Source organism: Aedes aegypti, chromosome 2 (assembly GCF_002204515.2).
Source record: "Aedes aegypti strain LVP_AGWG chromosome 2, AaegL5.0 Primary Assembly, whole genome shotgun sequence".
In the NCBI taxonomy this organism is placed as follows: domain Eukaryota; kingdom Metazoa; phylum Arthropoda; class Insecta; order Diptera; family Culicidae; genus Aedes; species Aedes aegypti.
In genome coordinates, this window is record NC_035108.1 from 449,424,275 (window position 1) to 449,444,943 (window position 20,669).

General features: G+C 35.5%; 1 protein-coding gene across 3 annotated transcripts in view; it reads left to right on the top strand.

Moving 5' to 3' along the window:
• Positions 1–20,669, top strand: part of LOC5575526 (beta-1,4-glucuronyltransferase 1) — a 339,501-nt gene that overhangs the window by 135,575 nt on the left and 183,257 nt on the right. The gene's annotated exons all lie outside the window — the stretch shown is intronic.

The following is a 20,669-nucleotide window of genomic DNA, read 5'->3' on the forward strand; positions in this document are numbered from 1 at the left end:
TTGAGAAAAAAAAATACATGAAGACACCAAAACATAATTAGGGCGCCATTTTTTTAGAGTGATAATATAATGAAATATCCCACTGGGCACCGGTACAACTATGATTATAAATATTTAACGATGAAATGAATCATGAAACCTTATAACTCTAGCTTTTATGAAGATATTTGATTACCTATACCCCAAATTAGACTAAAAAAGCACACAAATTTTAGGATATCACCTCTTCTATCTGTCGGATTGCTCTACCTTCTTCAGTAATTTCCTTCTCTATAGTTTCAAGAATTAGTTTAGACTAAGAAAAGATGAGTTTGTTATAACATAAATTAACTTTCGTGCTTAGAACATTTCTCGCTGAACTTTACTAGAGGACCTATGAAAAAATGAGAGATTCTTTCCTTGTTTGCACTCTTTAGATTTTAAAAGTGTGATACTACTACTTTAGTATAGTTTTTCACTATAGATCCATTTCGCACCAAATCGTATTCCGAGGTGGCAGCACCCTCTCAGAATCCAATGAATTTTTCTGGATGTGTAAACCATGACTAAGTAAGCCACTTTGCATATTTAGTTTTTCCAAAATTGATCTGGACTATCAAACTTTTTCACTCGGCTTTTTTTTTTCAAAAAAATGTATCGAAAGATGACAATTCCTTCAAAAAAAAAAAGTATTATATAGAAGATTTGAAGATAATTTTATAAATTTGAGAATAAAATTACGAAATATAACTTAATTTGTGGCCAATATAAAAAAAGAGTATCAATTTTTTTATTTCTTTGAAATTTTTTCTCAAGATAGGTAATTTTGTTTACTACCAACCGTCCATAAAAGATGAGCACTTTTAGGAAAAAAATATTTTTTCTTATATCTCTTATCATTTTTTAGCGTGTCATTTTCAACAAAACTCAACAAGTGAAAGTCACAATTATCTCAGCATTCAATGGAGCTCAATAAGCGAATCAATTTAGTCTAATCAGGTTACTAAAAATTATCAAAAATTATGTATAAAAAATGTCTCCTTTGTGACCTTACTGAAAAAAAATGAATTTCAAAACAATAAAACGATTTAAAAATATGGCTATTTTTCATTTTTTTGAAACATTGTCTCAAGATAGGTAATAATGTTTACTACCATCATACATATGAGATGGGCACTTTTAAAGAAAACAAGTTTTTCTAACAAAAACTTTTTCTTGTCATAAACTATGTTTTATAGGATGTTTTTGAACAAGAAAAATATACGAAATCCTACTAAAATTGATTGCGAAGCCTTATAGATTATCATAAGCTCAAGTAGATTAAAAGTTTATATTTTATCAGAAAATAATGGGTACCAATTTATGTATCTTAATTTTTTTAGAAAAATCCTAAAAGATAATTCTGTAGCAAACCCTTAAAGAATACTTGAAGAAGATGCTGGTAAAACTCTGTGATGATTTTCACAGGAGTTTTCATGCAAGGAACTTATGGAGATATTGTGAAAAATCAACGAAAAACACTAGTAAATTTTTGGGAGGGCCCTTGAAGTTTGCTCTGAAAGAATATCCGTCGAATTTGTTTGAGGAGCTCTTGCATGGAATTAGAGAAAACTTCATGGGATAATTCTAGGTAAAAACTTCCTCAAGAATCTCTTAATGAAGTCTAGAAATAATTCTTCAAAAGATAGACAGCAGAGATATTCTGGAGAAAATCTTCTCAGGAACCCGTGGATAGGAAGATCTTGAAGAAATCTTTAAGACATCTTTGGAAGAATCAATGTGTAGCAATATTCAAGAACTCTTCCACAGTCAAATCTCCATGACTCGATTAAAGAGATCATGCTATGACACATGGAGATATAGAGTCATGGAAAAAATTCTTTGGAATGCTTTTTCCAGGGACCATCATAATAATTAGTAAATTTCGTTTTAAGTAGTTCACAATCAGAAATTTAAAAAAATCCCAAAAATGAACACATTTTTGGGAAATGTTTCATTTTGTGAAATAGATGACACGCATTTTGGAGGAGTGGCTGTCAACCTTTTTGAAGCTGCGACCCTCTTAGAAGTTTAACAAAAAAATCGTGGATCTCTGAAAGTGGATGATATCGAAATGAAAAATTATGGAAACTTTAAGAATAATCATGAAAAAACAGATATTACACCCAAATATTTTGACTGTAATTCATCACAGATAATGCAAGAATTCTTCCGAGATCGTCTGATGTTCACTAACTCGCCTAAGAATTCTTTAAGTTATGTTACTTTATCAGCAAGTAGCTTCAAAATACCCAAAAATAGTTGAGGAGATTTCTCAACAAAAAACAATCACCATAATTTTGTCAAAATGGAGTACGATGAAGGTTTCTTCACGAATCACCCCAAAAGATATTCACGGATTTTTCTTGACATAATCACTGACGGAATCTCAAGATGAATTCTTTTAATGATTTCTAGATGAATCTCTAGAGGCATGTATAGAACAATACCTGGTGCAGCTCTCGGAGTGGTACTTGGTAAATTGCATACAGAAAATCTTAAATATATTTCTGAAGAAATCCCTGGAGAGTTTTTGGAAAATCCTATGCATGTTTATTTTTCTTTTTTAGGACTGCATGGGTATATCCCAGGAATATTTTTTTGACTGTTTCGTATGAAATTGTCGCAAGAATTTACGAAGGAATATCAATGATAATTCATGAACTAAATTCCCAAAAAAAAAAAAAAATTTATTGATCCCGGAAAAAAATGAAGCAATTGTATAAGAAATTACTTGAACAATTCGCAATGGAATACTTAAAAATCCTTGAATTGTCGGAGAAACGTTCTGAGGAATTCTTCAACATATTTTTGAAGCGATTCATGAAGAAACTCTTGAATGAAACAACACAAAACATTTCGAAACAAGGATTTCTTGTGAACAGTTTCTCGGAGATATTAATAGAAGAAAGTCTGGTATAGCTTCTGCAGATATTCCTTCACAAATACCCACATTTTTCCGAACAAACACATCAGGAAATCTTTGGAGAACCGCCGGTAAAAGAACCTTACAAAATTTCCCGAGGAATCTTAGAAGAACTAAATCTTTGGCAAGAAGTCTTGGTGGAATTCCTGGAATCATTTCCAAAATAAATCCACGTGTGAAATATATTCACTCCTGAAAAAACCCCAGAAGGTATCCTTATAAGAATCTCTGAATTGATTATCGATGGAATACGTTGAAGAATTCGTGTAGGATTCACTTGATAATTTTCTATAGAAATCCCTTGGCGCTTTTATGTATAATTTTCCGGTAAAATGCCTAATAATTTCCGAGGACATTTCTAAAATATTTTAAAATTTTTTGTGCTTGAATATTTATCGGCGTGAAAATACAAAATCGGCGGCGTAATGTTGATCGGCGTATGGCGCGCCGCCGATGCCTCAATCGACGTCGGCGTAATGTAAAATGAGTCGGCGGCGGCGGCGTGGCGCGGCGGTGCACAGGTCTAACGCGAAATGCGTCTATTGATCGAAGGGCAATGTCCTTGGCTAGCGTTTTATATAAAAAAAAACTACAGAAAAGCTTTATGTAAACAAAGAGAGCCTCTCAATGGTAGATAGGTATTTTTGAGAAGTTACGCGAGAAATATAAATAGATTTTCGTCTCATACAAGTTACAGTGAAGCCTCCATGAGTCGATGTTCCATGACTCGATATCGACATGGAACCATGCTAAAAACAAAATTTCATGGTTACCGTCGTTGGGGGTGACAATGGGTCAAAAAGGAATGTGTACGAATTATTTATTGAATAACTATCGCAATTTAACTCCAATAAACTTCAAATTTGGTGTGTATGTACTTTGATGGTACATTAACAACTGTTCAAAACATTAAAGAAAAATATTTATTCACAGCGGCACCACAAGTGAATGAAAAATGACCCAATCTCACCCCATAGAGGGGGTGACATTGGGTCACTGTAATTGAAATAACTTGTTTTTGATAATATGGTTGCAAAACCATTCACAGCTGAAGAATATTGATGAAATACGATGCAAACAAGATGAAAAGATATCTAAGATGTTTCACAAGTATGATAAACCCACTTAAAAGAACGATTATACCAAAAAATTGAAGAGCTATGAGAAAAAATATGTAAACACAACATTCATCGTCAAGTTTACATAAATTTTCTATTTTTTTCCCTCAAATTGTCTTCAAAGTCTCATCCTCATTGCCATGAAGCCTATTCAGTTTCCCCAAAGGTGTACTGAAACAGTGATTATTTTAATTCTTCGCAAATAGTTACATTTCGGAGCGACATTCGACGATCAAAACATTTCAGGCAGATGTTGACGTCATAATCACGATATTTCAGTGTTCCAACTCATTTGTACTTCCAGGAGATGTTTCTTTAATATGAAAACACTGATAAATAATTAAATTAAAAAAAAAACAATCCATTTGATAAAATTTACCGAAACACAGTTGCTGGATTGAGAAGTTGTTAAAATGCGTTGCATTGTTATTTAATGTACGGAATCCTCAAGTAGACTAGTTTGATGTTTCAGAGATGCTGTATTTAGAAAGAATTAACACATCTTAATGAAAAAGAGAACTACCGGCACCGTAAAATGTCAAAAAAGTGGACTTGCAATTTCATTTACTGTCGTTCTTGCTTGACCCAATCTCACCCCCATTTTTGATGTTTTAGACACCGTACCGAAAAAAATAAAAATTTTTTTGAAAAAATCAAATAGATTCCGGAAAATACGTGTGAAGTGTAATGAAAAGACTTTAAACCTTCTACTAATATAACGGTAGAGGTTAAAGTACATGCGTGATACTTTGCACAGGAGAAATTTAATGTTGTAAATTTTATCTAATTTCAACATACAATTTTATTGATATAGTAAACAAAAACTACTATTTCTAAAAATGTATATTGTGATGCATTATGTGTAATAATATGCTCCTTAACATATGAATTATTAATTTTAGTAATATCACCGTTATTAGCTGAAATATTTCATAAATCATATTTTTCCGTTTTGACCCAATCTCACCCCCCAGACCCATTGTCACCCCCATCGACGGTACTATGATGGTTCAAACAGCTTTCCAAACCATGCTTGTTCTATTACTCGATATTTCCATGAGTCGATGGTCCCTTCAAATATCGACTCATGGAGGTTTGACTTTATAATTCAGTCCAGTGGTGCCCAAAACGGACGAGTGGCTAACCAAATAAAGTTGAGGAAAGAAAAGTTGGCATTTTGTATGGAATATCGAAAAAGTTGCAAATTCACTGTCCAACACTGTATGCAAACGCGGATATTAACCGGTGATGCTGCAGCAAAAGTGTGTGTTGGTACCCGGTAGGCAATTGCATTTTATGCTCGGTGCTGCAACAGTGTTGGCATGTGTCGCTGGTGACATTTCCTTGAACGAAATCGTGGTTGTAAATCAATTTTTGATGCATCCGATTCGTGGGGGAGGTAGGTTGATGGGCTACCGGAGGCTAGGATGACATATGAGCACATGGAACGCGCAACCACACGACAAATCAAGCGTGTGCTAGAATAAGGGCGTAAGTCGCATGATCGATTTCTCTTCATCGATTCTCTCTTCTGTGGATAAAGGTGACAAGACGCAAGTTTGTCAGAATTTTTTCACTTCAGACCGCTTGGCAGCGATGCAATTTTGCGTCTTAAGGTGATTAAATGCTGAAAATCTTGCATCTTGTCACCTTTATTCACTGAAGAGAGGATCGATGAAGAGAAATCGATCATGCGACTTACGCCCTTATTCCAGCACACGCTTGAAATGGCAAATGTTAAATGTTAAACGTGATGTTGATGTGACAGCGTTGTATTTATCCCATAATCTCGCTGCAAGCCTTGATCATGTGACGTAATTTGCTAAGTGCGGAATTGGCTTGGGATGATGATAACTCTTAACATTTGGCTTTGGAGCGATATAACTCATATGAGAAGTAAGCGAAGATTTTACCAAACAAGGAACAAAGTTGTAGCCTCATCCTACGCTCGTATACTGTACGTATACAAATTCTTTCTTTTTATGGAAGTTTTGAAACAACATAAAGCAAATAAATAGTAATTCTTCGCAGACACTGTCTTGGAATGAAAACCTCTTAGAAATTCACTTCTTTGTTTATAATTACTGCCAGGAAAGAAGCAGATAAATAAGACTAATGAATAAATGAGTTGAAGAAATATTGCATTGCAAGTATCTTGAATCACGCAACCATAACTATAATCATAGGCATAGTTTGCACAAACATTAAAACGATCATTATTATTAAATTCATGTATTCTCCATCGGAATTACCTCAATCATCCACAGTTCTAAGCTCGCTACTGATTCTCCCATCGAGTGGTCCCACTTTCGACGCACATCTTAAGTGGGGCCCCATTAGTCTGCGGGTCTTCTCCACGCGGAAGCCGTTCCGCTCTTGTCCGCATTGTTAGCGAGCTACCAAGCTAATGATGTCCAACGCAAACGTCATTGGGTTCGTACTGTCGGTGTGAACAGAACTCGGCTCTCTCAGGCTGACAAAAGAAAATTCTTACGGTCAACGACCCTTCAGGCAGCAGCTCTTGACTTTCGATCTTGCTAAACTACTTTTCTCATCGCGCGTTTCGGTCGTACGTTCTGTCCGTTCGGTTTTTCAGGAACAATTCACACCTTCGGTCGGGTGCTCTATTTACATGGATCGAATTCCTGTCTGACTCCCCGTGGTAACGACTGCTGGCAACAAACGGTGGCAAGTGACGAAGACTAAGGCGATGACGACGACGACGATGATGGCCACAAGAGGAATTAGACAATGGCGAGGCCGCGCAAAAGCGAATAGCGGTCGCGAAAAAAAGGCCGCCGTCTTTAGCATCATTTTCGATCGCGGGTTATTTGCGCTATCCGGTGTGCGAACGTTGGCTGGATTCCTGGAGAACAATGCCCAAGGGGTGATGATCTTTTCTGGAATTTTTGGTTTCTTCACGGGGTGAAGATAACAAATGAGTGTTTGATTTTATACGGTTTAACGAAAGGAAACACTTTGTCAATTGTCTGCAATTTTGAGTACCAAGTAATAATATTCCATCATATAGGGTAAGTGATCCATTAGCTGTGGATATTACTATAGTTGCGGTAGCGCCGTTTCCACTGATTTAATTGAATTAGCTGCAGATCCGACACCGCCAATCGACGTATTGGCTTATTGATACACGAAATAGCTGGAAGTATCGTTCAAATTGCTTCAAAATTGATGAAATACCACTCAAACTGCTTAAACTTGTTTCACTTGTACCAATAGTTGCGGTAAAGTGTTCGTATATTGGTGGATCCCATAAGAAAACAACGGAAACCGCAACTAAAGGAACACAAATTAAAATTATACCTCAACTAAAGGAACTGTGTACAAAAAAAAACATTATCCGGATGATCGAGTCTAAAATTCCGGATAATCGAATCCCGGATAATCGAGTCGCCGAATAATCTAGCCTCCGGATAATCGAGTCCGACCTGTATTGCGTAAACAACCATTTAAACATTTCAGAATAATGACATTCAACGGTCTTCCAATCTTTGGAAATATGACAAATGTCAATATTGAAAATTCCATCAGGAGTTCTTTTGGAGATTGCACCTGAAATTTATCTGGAGATTAAATCAGGGGTTTCTCAAGGAATTCCATCAGGATTTCTTCTTGGGATTTTATAAAGAGCTCCGCCACGCATATTATCAGGCATCCCTCCAGAGATTTCATCAGGAGTTCCAACAGGGATCCCGATAGGAGTTCCTCTAGGGATAACATCAGAAGTTCTTCTAGGGATTACAGCAGGAGTTCTTCCAGGGTTTCCATTAAGATTTCCTTTTGAAATTCTACCTAGGATTCCTATAGAAATTCTATCAATAGTTTATCTAATGATTCTCTCAGGAGTTCGTCCAAAAATTGCATCAGAAGTTTCTGTAGAGATTTCATCAGGCGTTCATCAATAGATTTCATTGGGAGTTTCTGCAGGGATTTCATCAGAGGTTTTTCCATGGATTCCATTAGAAATACTTCTAAGATTTAATTATAAAACCCTTACAGAATTCCATCATCGGGATTCCATCAGAAGTTCTGTCAGCGATTCTGTCAGGAGTTCTCTTAAAGGTTCCTTGAGTAATTCCTCTTAAGTTATTCTGGGTTCCATCAGGCTTTTTATAATAGATTCATCCCGGAAACTATTGAGGGATTCTACAAGAATTTTCTTCCAGGGTTTTTTTAGAGGATTCTTTAAAAGATTACTCCAGAAACTCTCAAAGGGAGTCCTCCGGAATAATTTATCCTTCCGGAATTCCTAAAGGTGCTCCCGTAGTTAATCAAAGGATGCCTCCCAAAATTCCTCAAGGAATTGATCCTTAAGAAATTCCTACCGGAATATCTCCATGGATTCTCGAGGATTCCTTCCGGAGTTCATCATGGGACTCTTTCCGGAATTCCTTGAATAATCAATCCCAGAAATCCTCAAGGGATTCAAGGAATTCCTGGTGGATCACAGGAATAAATTCTGATAGAATCTGTTTCGAGATTTCTGAAGTTTCGCTGGACGATTTCTTAAATTGGTTGGCGTTAAGTCAGAGTAGACCAAGTGATATTTTTGATATTTTGAGAAAAATGGTTTTAAAGTCTAACGCTCCGTAATTTTTGAACTCGTTTAAATTTTGGTTCAATATTTCCACACGTCTTTATGTTACTTTCAAACAATATAATGTGAAGTGATAATCATGAAAAATCATAATCCAAACTTCTAATAGAACGATTTTTTGATGGACTTTGTTTACTTGGTCCACTCTGACTGAACTAAAGATCACCGTTCAGTGAGTTGGTTCACTCTGACTGAACAATGTCTTGAAAAATAACAATCATTGAATGCTTGCATAGTCAAATTGGGAGAATATCTCTAAGATAAACAGATTATCAAGACCCTTCGACACCAGTATCGTAAATTCTTAAATAATCCATTTAGTAAATACCAATATTAGTAGCTTTACAATAGCTTGAAAGTTAAGGTTTCACAGGGTCAGGGCATTGAAGACCAGAAATATTCAAATATGCGTTCAGTCAGAGTGGACCAAGTGAAAATCTTGAGTACCGACCAAAATATGCTGTTCCAATCAGCGGGTCGTAGGACATGCCATACATACACCATAGAACTACCGTAAAATTCTAGTCCATTCTGACTGCACACTTTTATCGACTTTTGTTGATCATCCAAAGTAAATTTATTACATATCTCTCGCAGTTTACAGCATTTTTCAAATCTGATCAAAGTGTAACGAAGGTAAGGTAATTTCGCATCTAATGAGAGATTAATCCAATTTTCCAAAGTTTTGTACTTGGTCCCCTCTGACTTAGCGGCGACCAATTAATCTTTGGAGGATTTTTAGGTGAAATTCTTAAAGGAAGCATTGGATTAATCACTGAAGTAATTCTTCGGGAAGTTTTTTGTATAAATCTCTGGAGGAATCTGTAGAAAAATTACTAGAAAGAATCGCTGAAAAAATTTGTGGTGGAAGTTCTGAAGTAAAGTTTCCAATTTTCCCGGGATTTGACTTCCCGGGAAACGGGAAATAAATTTGTCATTTCCCGGGAATTCCCGGGATCCCGGGAAATTCTTAAAAGCGCAAAAATGATCTAATTTGATGGAGTTTTTTAATTATTATTTTTTTTTTTTTATGTACAGTTGTGTTCAGAATAATAGTAGTGAAAGCCGGTTTTCATACAAAATGATCAACTTTGTATCTTTATTTCCTAATGAGCAATCGGCATTTTGGCAGAGAACTACAAATATACTCAAGTTTATTATAACAAAATTCAAAAATTTTCACACTATCGGTTAAAAAGTTAAGCATCAGGTGAAATCGCTCAAAACAATAGTAGTTTTTCTTTTGTAATTTTTTATTCAGCAACAATTTTGTAAAAAATTGGCTTGCATTTATAGGCTGAGTGAAAATGGTTGATACGATGAATGGCGCTTAGTTTTTTTGTCGGTAGTGTAAATTTTATGATAATGAAATTGAGTATATGTAATTGTAGTTTACTGGTAATATGTTATACCGATTGGAAACAAAGTTACAGCATGCCAAAGTTGAGCATTTTGTATAAAAATTAGCTTTACTACTATTATTTTGAACACAACTGTACATTATATTTTAGGCTAACAAATTTGTGTCCTCTTTTGTGAGTAATTTATTTATGTTTAAAAAAAATCTGTTGGCTTCATTTTTTGGTACGCTTTAAAACAAAAAGATTATGAAATAAAGCAAATGTTATGTGGAGGTCATTCCAGATAAATCGTATGAAGTTCAAATAATATTTAATCAGTCTTTTCGAATATTAGAATAAAAACTAACCAAATAGAAACCACAAAAACTTTATAACCCTACTTATATTATAAAATGATCCCCGAAAGTTCCTATCGTATTGCATATGAACTTTCTTGGAAAAAACATATCGTCAATAAGATATGCACTTCTTAATGACTATTTGATTATGAAAAACAACCAATTAACATCAAAATATAATTAGCGATCTAGTGAGGACATTGGTTGGTACGATGTGAAAAGTAAATAGAACAATGACTTTCATTTTATATGGATAGTCAATTCGGGAAAACCGGGAATCCCGGGAAACAGAAAATTATTTCCCGGGAAACGGGAATCCTGGGAAATCTCTTTTCCCGGGAAATGTTCCCGGGATTGGAAACTCTATTCTGAAGCAACTCCTTGTGGAATTTGAGGAGGAAGCCCAGAAAAAAGACCTTGTGAAACTCTTCGGGGAATTTCTGGTGATAAATTTATTGAGGAATCCCTAGAGAGTATCTGAAACAATTCGTGATGTGATTCCTGGGTAATGCGTGAACCAACTTCTAGAGTAACTGCTGAAAGAAGCTTTGAAAAAAAAAAGTTATAGCAATCTCTTGAGGACTTATTGGAGGCAGCCTTGGTGTAAGCCCTGAAGAATTACTGAAGAAATTACTTGTGGATTTTTTTGGATTGATCCTTGAAGGAATCAGTGGAGGAAATCCTGAATGATTTGTAGAGGAACCTTTGAAAGAATTTTTGGAAAAACATATCTGAAGAATTTTCCCTGGAGGAATTCCTGTTTGGAAATTTGGGATACATTTCTAAAGGAATTTTTGATCAAATTCTTGATAGAATCCCAGGAAGAATTTTTGGTGGAATTCCTAGTAGATTCTCAGAAAAAAATCAAAGTAGAATACCTAGAGAAAACCATTTAAATAGTCCGGATAGAATGTTTGAAAAAAAAAACCCTGTAGCCATTCTCATATCGATGACTGCTCAGAATAATGCTCGACAGAGACCCTTCATTTCAGTCAATGGGAAAATGTAACCGAAACATCAAAGTCGGTATGTTGAATCAATTTACAGATTACATACAATCCATAAAATCGATGTTTTTGACTCGATTCAATTTTCAAGTTTGCTCCAAAATTTACGAAAACTGGGGCTCAAAATGAGACCAATTGCATTTGAATTCGATTTTTTTGTATTTCTTCAATCAAATAACCCACGGTGTGTTTCGTAGAACAATTTTATTACAAAAAAATAGGTAAGTCTGAAATTTCTCCACAATAAATTCTAGGTCTCTCGCGTTCATTTGCTGCAAAAACCAAAAAAATCGGTCGGGGGGTAAATTTTTTTTGTTTGATTTCGAGAGACTTGTACATATGTTTGTATTTGCGTATCTATGTGTTTATGTACATTGGGGCGGTTCAAAATTTGAAAATGTTTGAGAATCCAATCTCCCATATGTTTCTTGTCATCCTTACTATAAAAATAGTATTCCGTGAAATTTTCAGCTTTCTAAATGGTGATTTAAAGGTGGCCCAAAGGCAAAGTAAATTTATATGGAAATTACTATGTAGAAATTTTAAGATATGTTCCAAACAAGCTTGTACTGTAATGTAAGTACAAACTTATTATCCCATTGTGAAAAATCTTTCTTCAAACCATAATAAAGAAATTTGCTGAAAAGAGAAATTCAATCCGACGGATAGCAGAAGAGATATTCATGAGTTTGTTTGCTATTATTTAGCTTAATATGGGATTATCGCCCTGCAAACATGTACAAAAATCCCAAACAGAATTAGCTCAAAGGAATTTGTTTCTTCAGCAACATCCTTCATTATGGTTTGAAGAATGAGTTTTCAATATATGATGATAAGTTTATACTTACATTACAGTACAAGCGTATTTGGATTATTTCTCAAAATTTCTCCATAGTAATTTCCATATATACCTACATAGTCTTTGTCACCTTTAAATCACCTCTTAAAAAGCTGAAAATTTCACAGAACACTATTATTATGGTAAGGATGCTAAGGAGCAAAGATGCTAAGGGACATTGGATTTTCAAACAATTTTAAAACTTGGATCGCCCTGATGCACTGTACATATATATACATAAATGTGCGTATGTATATCTGTAAGTTATTCCACCACAATCTTCCAAGAACTCCTCTGAGCATACTTGCAAGCGTTATTTTAAAAATTCCTTGAAATTGTATGTAATTTACGTCATAAGGCAACATTTTTTCCGCTTGGGAAGTTCAAGTTTTTCTCTTTGAAAATTGTAAAAATCTAATTTACTCGATTTCATATCACATTCTTAAACGACTGGAAATCACAAAGCTAAATGGATGTCCCGACAAGCATTAAATCCCATTCAAGTCGATATTTTGTCACCAAACAAAGCACGTGTTTTCTAGAGCAGCAGTAAAAACTCACGTTTAACTGGACCTAAATTCTTCACTAGCATCAAATACGTGAGACCAAACGACGACAAGGCATTCGGTTCGCTCTCAAAGGAATTAGACATGGGGCTGGTTTGAATAAACTCGATGATTATGCGCTCCTTATTGTGTGTGGTCTGGTCTCTGAGAAGAATGGGTTCAAGTCCCGAGCAGGAACGAATAACTCGCACCCTATATTATACCATAATAAGGTGTTGTCCATACCTCAATAGTTTATTACGACGGCTAAAATATTGTTCTAAGCAATTGAAAATACCTCATCAAATCATGGACTTCTAGCAGTTCGACGCTACTGAAAAAAAAAAATGTTTTATGAAAATTCAGCAAAGCCATGCTAAAGGTGACTGGGTTCGAATCCCGGTCGGTCCAGGATCTTTCCGTAATGGAAATTTCCTTGACTTTCCTGGGCATTAAGTATCATCGTACCTGCTACACGATATACGAATGCGAAAATGGCAACTTTGGCAAAGAAAGCTCGCAGTTAATATCTGTGGAAGTGCTCATTGAACACTAAGCTGAGAAGCAGGCTCTGTCCCAGTGGAGACGCAATGCAAATATATTTTACCTGTTATGCAGGGCTCTTTGATTCCTCTCTCAAGTGGTTAGTATTGAAAATTTTCTGTTATGGAATACCATAGCTTGTTATTCTACACAAATTTTCTTCTACTCGGGTAATCCGCTAGGTGCGGGTGTGAATACGCTCGGATTTAGCAACGTATGTCGCGTCGTCGCATTGAGTAGTTACTATGAGATGGACAGCCATACAATGTATGGAGGTTTTGTCGGGTGATGACGTGGTTTGTACGAACGGTTTGTTAGCTCTGCTTGCAGTTAGTCATTCGTCAGCAGTTTGTGGCCATATAATTAACATTTATATCCCTTTTGTCAGACTGGAAAAGATGCGAGGAAGCATAAGTAAACATCAATTATGAACAAAGAGAGAACCCGTGGTTGAAGTCAGAGCAAGATCGCTGCACATTATTCATATGGGCGTTTGCCATACAGGTGGTTGTGGATGGGGTGTTATAAATTGAAATATTCAGGTTATAAAATTCTCTATCTATCTGTCTATCTAGATTTCGGAACGCTATCTTCTCTTATAATGTATGAAGCTTACCAGAAAACTTTGATTTTTTTAAATCATTTTCCAAGAATTTTAACTTAATTAAAAAAAAAGAACATTTTTGCAATTTTGTAGTGAGATCTGCTTTCTTCTTCTTCTACTACTTTCTGGCGTTATGTCCCTACTGGGACAGAGCCTTCTTCTTTGCTTAGTGTTCTTATGAGCACTTAAACAGTTGATAACTAAGAACTTTCCTTGTCGATTGATCATTTTTGTATGTGTATATAGTGTTGCAAGTGGCCCTGGGAAGTCGCAAAAATATTCCTTTACGATAATACCCTCAACTGGTAGGATTTGTAACCACGACCGTCAGCTTATTCTTGCTCAATAGCTGCGGGTTTATCGCAACAGATATCTAGGCCACAGTGAAATCTGCCTTTATTCTTTTAAATGCCGTATAAAAAACTTGATTGATTGAATACTTCATCGCAATTACTTTTGTTTAAATTCGAAGATAGATGGAACAATTTCCAAACTGTGCTGTAATGAATAATGAAATATTCAAAAATATCTTTGCATTTTAAACTTATATTAATCCTTTTATTATTTCTCTTTCTTTTCAGGTTGGTTATAAAAAGTGTCAACATTTATTGCATTCATTTCGTCAACATCGGAGATTCACAATTCTAACGATAAGTATAAAGCTACTGAAATCTGATGGGCGATGGGGTCTGAAAAAAAATCTGATGTTCTTTTTGATTAATTTGCTTTTGATAAGCATGAGAAACTGTATGAGGAATACGTTAAAGAAATGTAATGAAACTTTTGAAAGTTTGTTGACGATCTCTTTAAGAATCCACTAAGTAATCATGACTGAAATTCACTTAAACCCTTCTCAAAGATTTGTTGAAGATCTTGCAAGGAATTTATCAGAAATCTCATCAAAAAAAGGGATCTTGTGGAAATCAGCTTAATATCTCCTACAGAAACTCCATGATCCAATTTAATTAAGCATAGTCACAATATTGTTTTTTAGTTCCATGTATATCGAAAGTACTTTTGAAATTCTTCCTGGTTCCTCCAGATTCCCAAAGGCTTTTGGATACGGGATCGGTGAAAATGACCGTCATCGACTTGGTGATAATACGACGCCCAAGAGCATATGCTATCAATAAGCCATCGTCCCTAGAAGACAATCATGATAGCGGTAATGAGTGATGCCGCACGTCGTTAAACTGACACTTTTGTGCAAATAAATTGTTTTTTATGGATCAACTTGTCCGGGATAGTAATTACTTGCGGGGCGAGTCGAATGAACCGCCATCAATGTCGCCGTACAGAACGTCAATCGATCGCGTTCCGATGTAACTGCCGTGCATAAATTGATGGTTCTCAGTGAAGCGCCGCAGGGGAGAATGCGTCGGTACCGTCAATCGGGGGCAAATGGATTACTTCTTACAACTTTTTTATATAATCCTTAGCGATTCAGATATTGTCAAACTGATTGTTTGAATCAGAAAATGAAGTGATATTTCTTCTTCTAATAAGCACTTTGGAAATCAGCATACATATAAGCAATTTCTTTGAAAATAAGAATGTTTTTGAGAGTAAACGGTATTACGATTGTTAACTAAGGATGTAATGCTATCTTTTTTCTTCTAACTTCAAACTTCAATCTCCAATCTTCAATCTTCAATCTTCCATCTTCTATCTTCTATCTTTTATCTTCTATCTTCTATCTTCTATCTTCTATCTTCTATCTTCTATCTTCTATCTTCTATCTTCTATCTTCTATCTTCTATCTTCTATCTTCTATCTTCTATCTTCTATCTTCTATCTTCTATCTTCTATCTTCTATCTTCTATCTTCTATCTTCTATCTTCTATCTTCTATCTTCTATCTTCTATCTTCTATCTTCTATCTTCTATCTTCTATCTTCTATCTTCTATCTTCTATCTTCTATCTTCTATCTTCTATCTTCTATCTTCTATCTTCTATCTTCTATCTTCTATATTCTATTCTTCTCTCTTTTTTTCTACAACTGGGCTTATTAAAAATGAAATAGATTAAAATCATCATCAGACATCTGTAAACTAGAAAACAGGAATTGCTGTTTGGTACTAACCTGATCGAATTCACCCCAGGTTTCAATTTGACCCCGTGTCACGGTACCAACTATGGCAGCTCACTCACCATCTGTTCAAGCAATAGGGCAAGGTAAGGAGTTGTTACATCGATATTGGATTGTGAATACAGAAATTGCATACTACGCCGTACGTAGCCCCCCCGGCTGTCGTCCTTTGGCTAACAAGAAGAATGATAGCGCGTCAATTAGCATACCGACGATGACGGCTCGAGGAAACCAGGAGGGTTTTGGCCATTCTCACCATCATCCGGTTGTGGATTTTGCGTTGGTAATTGATATCAGTCCGCACACGAGCATGATTTATTGCAGGGTAAATCAATCTTACGGGCCTGTGTTGAAAGGTTCCATTATATTGCTCGTGAGTCTATGTGGATATGTGTGGACATTGTTGTTTAATTGCTGGGAATCAGAATGTAGCATTTTGTGCTAGTTTGTAGAGTTGATCTCGGGAACATTTTTATTACCAGGACAAGAAGAAATATTATTCTTATGAGATAGGGTGCCGGTACCAATGGTTGTAATGTACCAGTAGGTTGGACTATGGAATAAAACGTACATTTTTCGATAGAAACGACATGTGCTATTTTTGGTGGATAGATCGTCTCTAGTTTCATCGATTTGCCAAATTTCAGCTTTTAATTTTATCAAAAAGTCATATAAATAATTAGGTTTATGCAAAACAATTGCTCCCTTGCACCAGTAGTTGCCGTCGTATTCCAGTAGTGGATCAACGGATGGAAGCAGTTTTAAAAATGGATGTATAAAAATGAAGAAAAGCCCTAGAGATAATCTTTATGCTTCATTCGAAAGATATAAGTTGCTGTTCCGAAGGAAAAATGTTAAACTTATGTAAAAATCCATCAACTTGTTTAAAATTCCTTGTATCATTCCCGAACGTCTACTACTGGAGCACTAGCCCAACTACTGGAACCCGTGTACTAATAGTGGCTCAATCGATTTTATGTTTAAAAATTGGGTTTATCACTCTTTTTATATTTTTCCCATATAGTAAAGGTTGAAATCTTTCTGTTGACGCCAAAAGATTTCTGTTAAGGATTTTCATTATTTTGTAATCATTTTTTACAGCTTAGGTAGTCCACTAATAGCACCGGCACCCTACATACATTAAAGATATAAAATGTCTACTTTTCTAAATGTCTTTAATTATTTCTCACAATATATTGTAATATATATTACGAAGTTGATGAAAATTTTACATATAATAATTCAATATTTACGAATTAATAAATCTTTGAAGATCTTTAGAGACATTTTTTAAATGTATATATTTTGTATCTTTCTGCGAATACTTTTCCCAATAACACATCATGCATCAGTAGTTTACCTTTGATTGAAGACTTCATTCAAAAATTTTCCAAAGCAAATCTCAGTCAATAAAATCTTTGATAAAGAAGTAATCCCGAATTTTCCCAAACATTTCTAGTGATAATTCTCCTCAATTACTCAAGAAAAAAAAATGTATGAAATGTAGGAGTTCATAAACATGGATCGGTTGTATGACATTTGCCAGAAAACCATTTGCCAGAATGGACCATTCCTCAGAAAGTCATTCCCCATAAAGACCATTCCCCAGAAAATAATATTACTTCATTACTAAGCTTCACATAGCCATACTTGTGCGTGTAAAATCCTTCAAATTATTATGATTTCCAGCACACGATGTTTAATTAAACGAAAAATAATTGTTTCGAAAGATTTTCACCTTTTCAAACTATGGTATCATGGCTCAGAGGCTCTTCATAGTTTCCAAAAATGTATTTTTGTTGTTGTATTATTACTCTTTCAGACTATTTTATAACACTCATTAGAGGTAATTCTATTGTCAACATTATATTGAAGATTTTCCCTTCTTTGAGTATTGAGCTGTTCTTTAGAACGTATTTATACAAGGACTTATATGCTTCATGGGAGATTCACCCTTCTTTATATCATTGGCTGTTCTTCTTAATTGTACTGAATAGTTGTTCAAAGTTTTATCAACAATTTTCTGTCATCTCAATTTTCAATAAATGCAGTGAAAGACAGGTGGACATAAACTGTATGCAAAACTGCCATAATGAAAGTGAGATGATTATGAAATTTTTAGGCATGACGTTCATATGATTTGTAATCTTCAATGGCCCGAGTGATTTCAAAATTAAAAATCTCCATTACCCATTTGTTCGTACGGGTGCAGGTCGTTAGGCCAAATGCCGTTAGGCTGAAAGTCGTTAGGCCAAATGCCGTTAGGCCAAAAGGGTCGTTAGGCCGAAATAACATTTTATCATTTACAACTATTTCATATGGCTAACACATTTATCAGTGCTTTTTCCTTCTTTCAATCAAAGGCTGTTCTTTCTAGTTTTATTTCACTATGAATGTTATGGACTTCTAAGTGCAATGCAAATTATCCTGGTCGAATGCTAACAATCCATTCGACTTGAAAATTCATACGGTAACGTTAATTATCCTGACCCATTAGAACTGTCGATCATTTTCGGCCTAATGACCCTTCCAGCCTAACGGCATTGCAGCCAGATGATTCCACCGTGGACAACGCCTATGTGGCAGTCCTCCAAAGGATTTCTGAATATCTCCGGTGCCATATACATAGTTGAAACTTACAATCAGGGCAAATACTTAAAATTGAAGATTTTTTTGGCAACCTGTCGCATATGATGTAAAACTGTCTTGAAACAAAAAGATACGTGGTTCAAATTATTTTCAAGATTACAAAAGTTACACGTTATTTTATTTTAATTTTTTCTTTTGAAAAATGAATTCAGACATATGACCGAAAGGACGTTTAGCTAAATTTTGCCTTCTTCATTTGAGTCATACTGATTAAATAATTATTGGCGTCAAACTTATGATATTTCAAATATTATTTTCCCTTATTTCAATGAAAGGCTGTTCTTTTCAATTGTTTTGCAATATTTCACAAAGATATACTCTTCAGTCCAAACTAAATAGTATTTTTGCGTTTTAGCTTTTTTTTTTCTCAGGTCAGTTATTTAGCAAAAATAGAAATCTGACGACATTTTCGTCATATATTTTTCATATATTTAGTGATATCTTACAGCAGTAATGCATAAGTTCTATTAAGTTTTCGCAAATTCTCTGAAAGTTTGTTATACATTGTTTCATGCTATAAGTACAAATAAAAAGCTGGATCGTATTCTTAATGCTTTTGATTTATTTCGGTAGTGGTTTTTTAAGCTACTGAGCTCATATTTGGACATAATATGCGTCGCATAGAGGTGCTTCTAAGTGCAAAGTTTCACATAATTCGACCGAGAATAACCTTCCATGCCAAAGTGAATCATAGAAGTGCCCAAGTAGCTCTTCATCCTAATATGAGTGTTATCAAAATACTCACATTATAATTTTTAATACTTCGATAGCATTAAGTTTTCCATACATTTTTCGATCAAATCAAAGTTGAAAATTTATTACCAAAATATAATTCTGGGGAATGGCTTTCTGGCAAATTGATTCTGGCAAATGGTTTTCTGTATTTGAACATGGATCGACTGTATTTGAACTTATATTGCAGGAAGTATCAATCTATCAATCTTCACAATATTATTGATAGATTCCTCAAAGGAATTCTCATTGAACTTTTTGAATATAAACAAGAAATTTTATTCCGTCTATTCTACTTTTTTCATACCTTCGATGATTTCCGATAACTGAGTGTCCCATATCGATTCTACATGCAAAACCGTGATATTGATTCGGCCATAAAATCGTCCAGATATCGCTACCAGTCAAACCGCCCCATTACATTGTGGCACCATTGGAGATTAAAGACGGCAATCATCAAGTCTTTCCTGTCCCGCACTGACTGCGTTCGGTTTCCGCTATCAACGGCACTCGCACTCGTCCTAGATATGCTTTTACACACCTCTTCACGCTGCATCTCGATAACGAGACACAAATAGTTTAATTGGGCGGAAAATTGTATTATTGCGCCTCGTCGGTACCATCATTATCGGCTGGATGGGTTGGTTTAGTTTGCAAAAGTGCTGTGTTACGGCTGATAAGAAGCTTCGTCGCCATCGTCGTCGTTCGCTTTCGGTACCTCAATGTCAGACAACGACGAAGGCTACAAATGGCATTTCTATGGTTGTTTAATGAAGCTTCACCGAGGACAATAATACTCTTCCCTGGCCGAGACTGAGGCTTCTCGGTAGTCAAGGAGATTACAACCGTCGATAAACCGTTTCGTTGTGGCAGAACGATAACTCATAATTAACTACTATTAATATAGCGCTGGAATGGGAATGCAACCCGGCAGCTGGCTCGGATTACACCAGTTTTAATTGGATGGCTCTTCAAATGTCTTCTCTTGCTGCTCTGTGCGCACGCACCGCACCAAAGGTACCTACTACTCGTATTAATCGTTGGGGCCTGACCTGTAGTTCTTGCGATTCGTCTGCCAGTCAGTCGGTAAGCACATTATTTATGGAGTGCATCGTATTACAAATTGACCGAGCCGTGAATGGAATTTTTCTTACGTTGCTGATGCTCAGAGGATTAGAGAGGATTACCAGATGACGTTTTGCACTTGGTTCGTCCAGTTTTGTGATCGTAACTCACTTGAACTAAATCCACAACTCTAATAACTTTTCAGCTAGATGTAAGTGCAT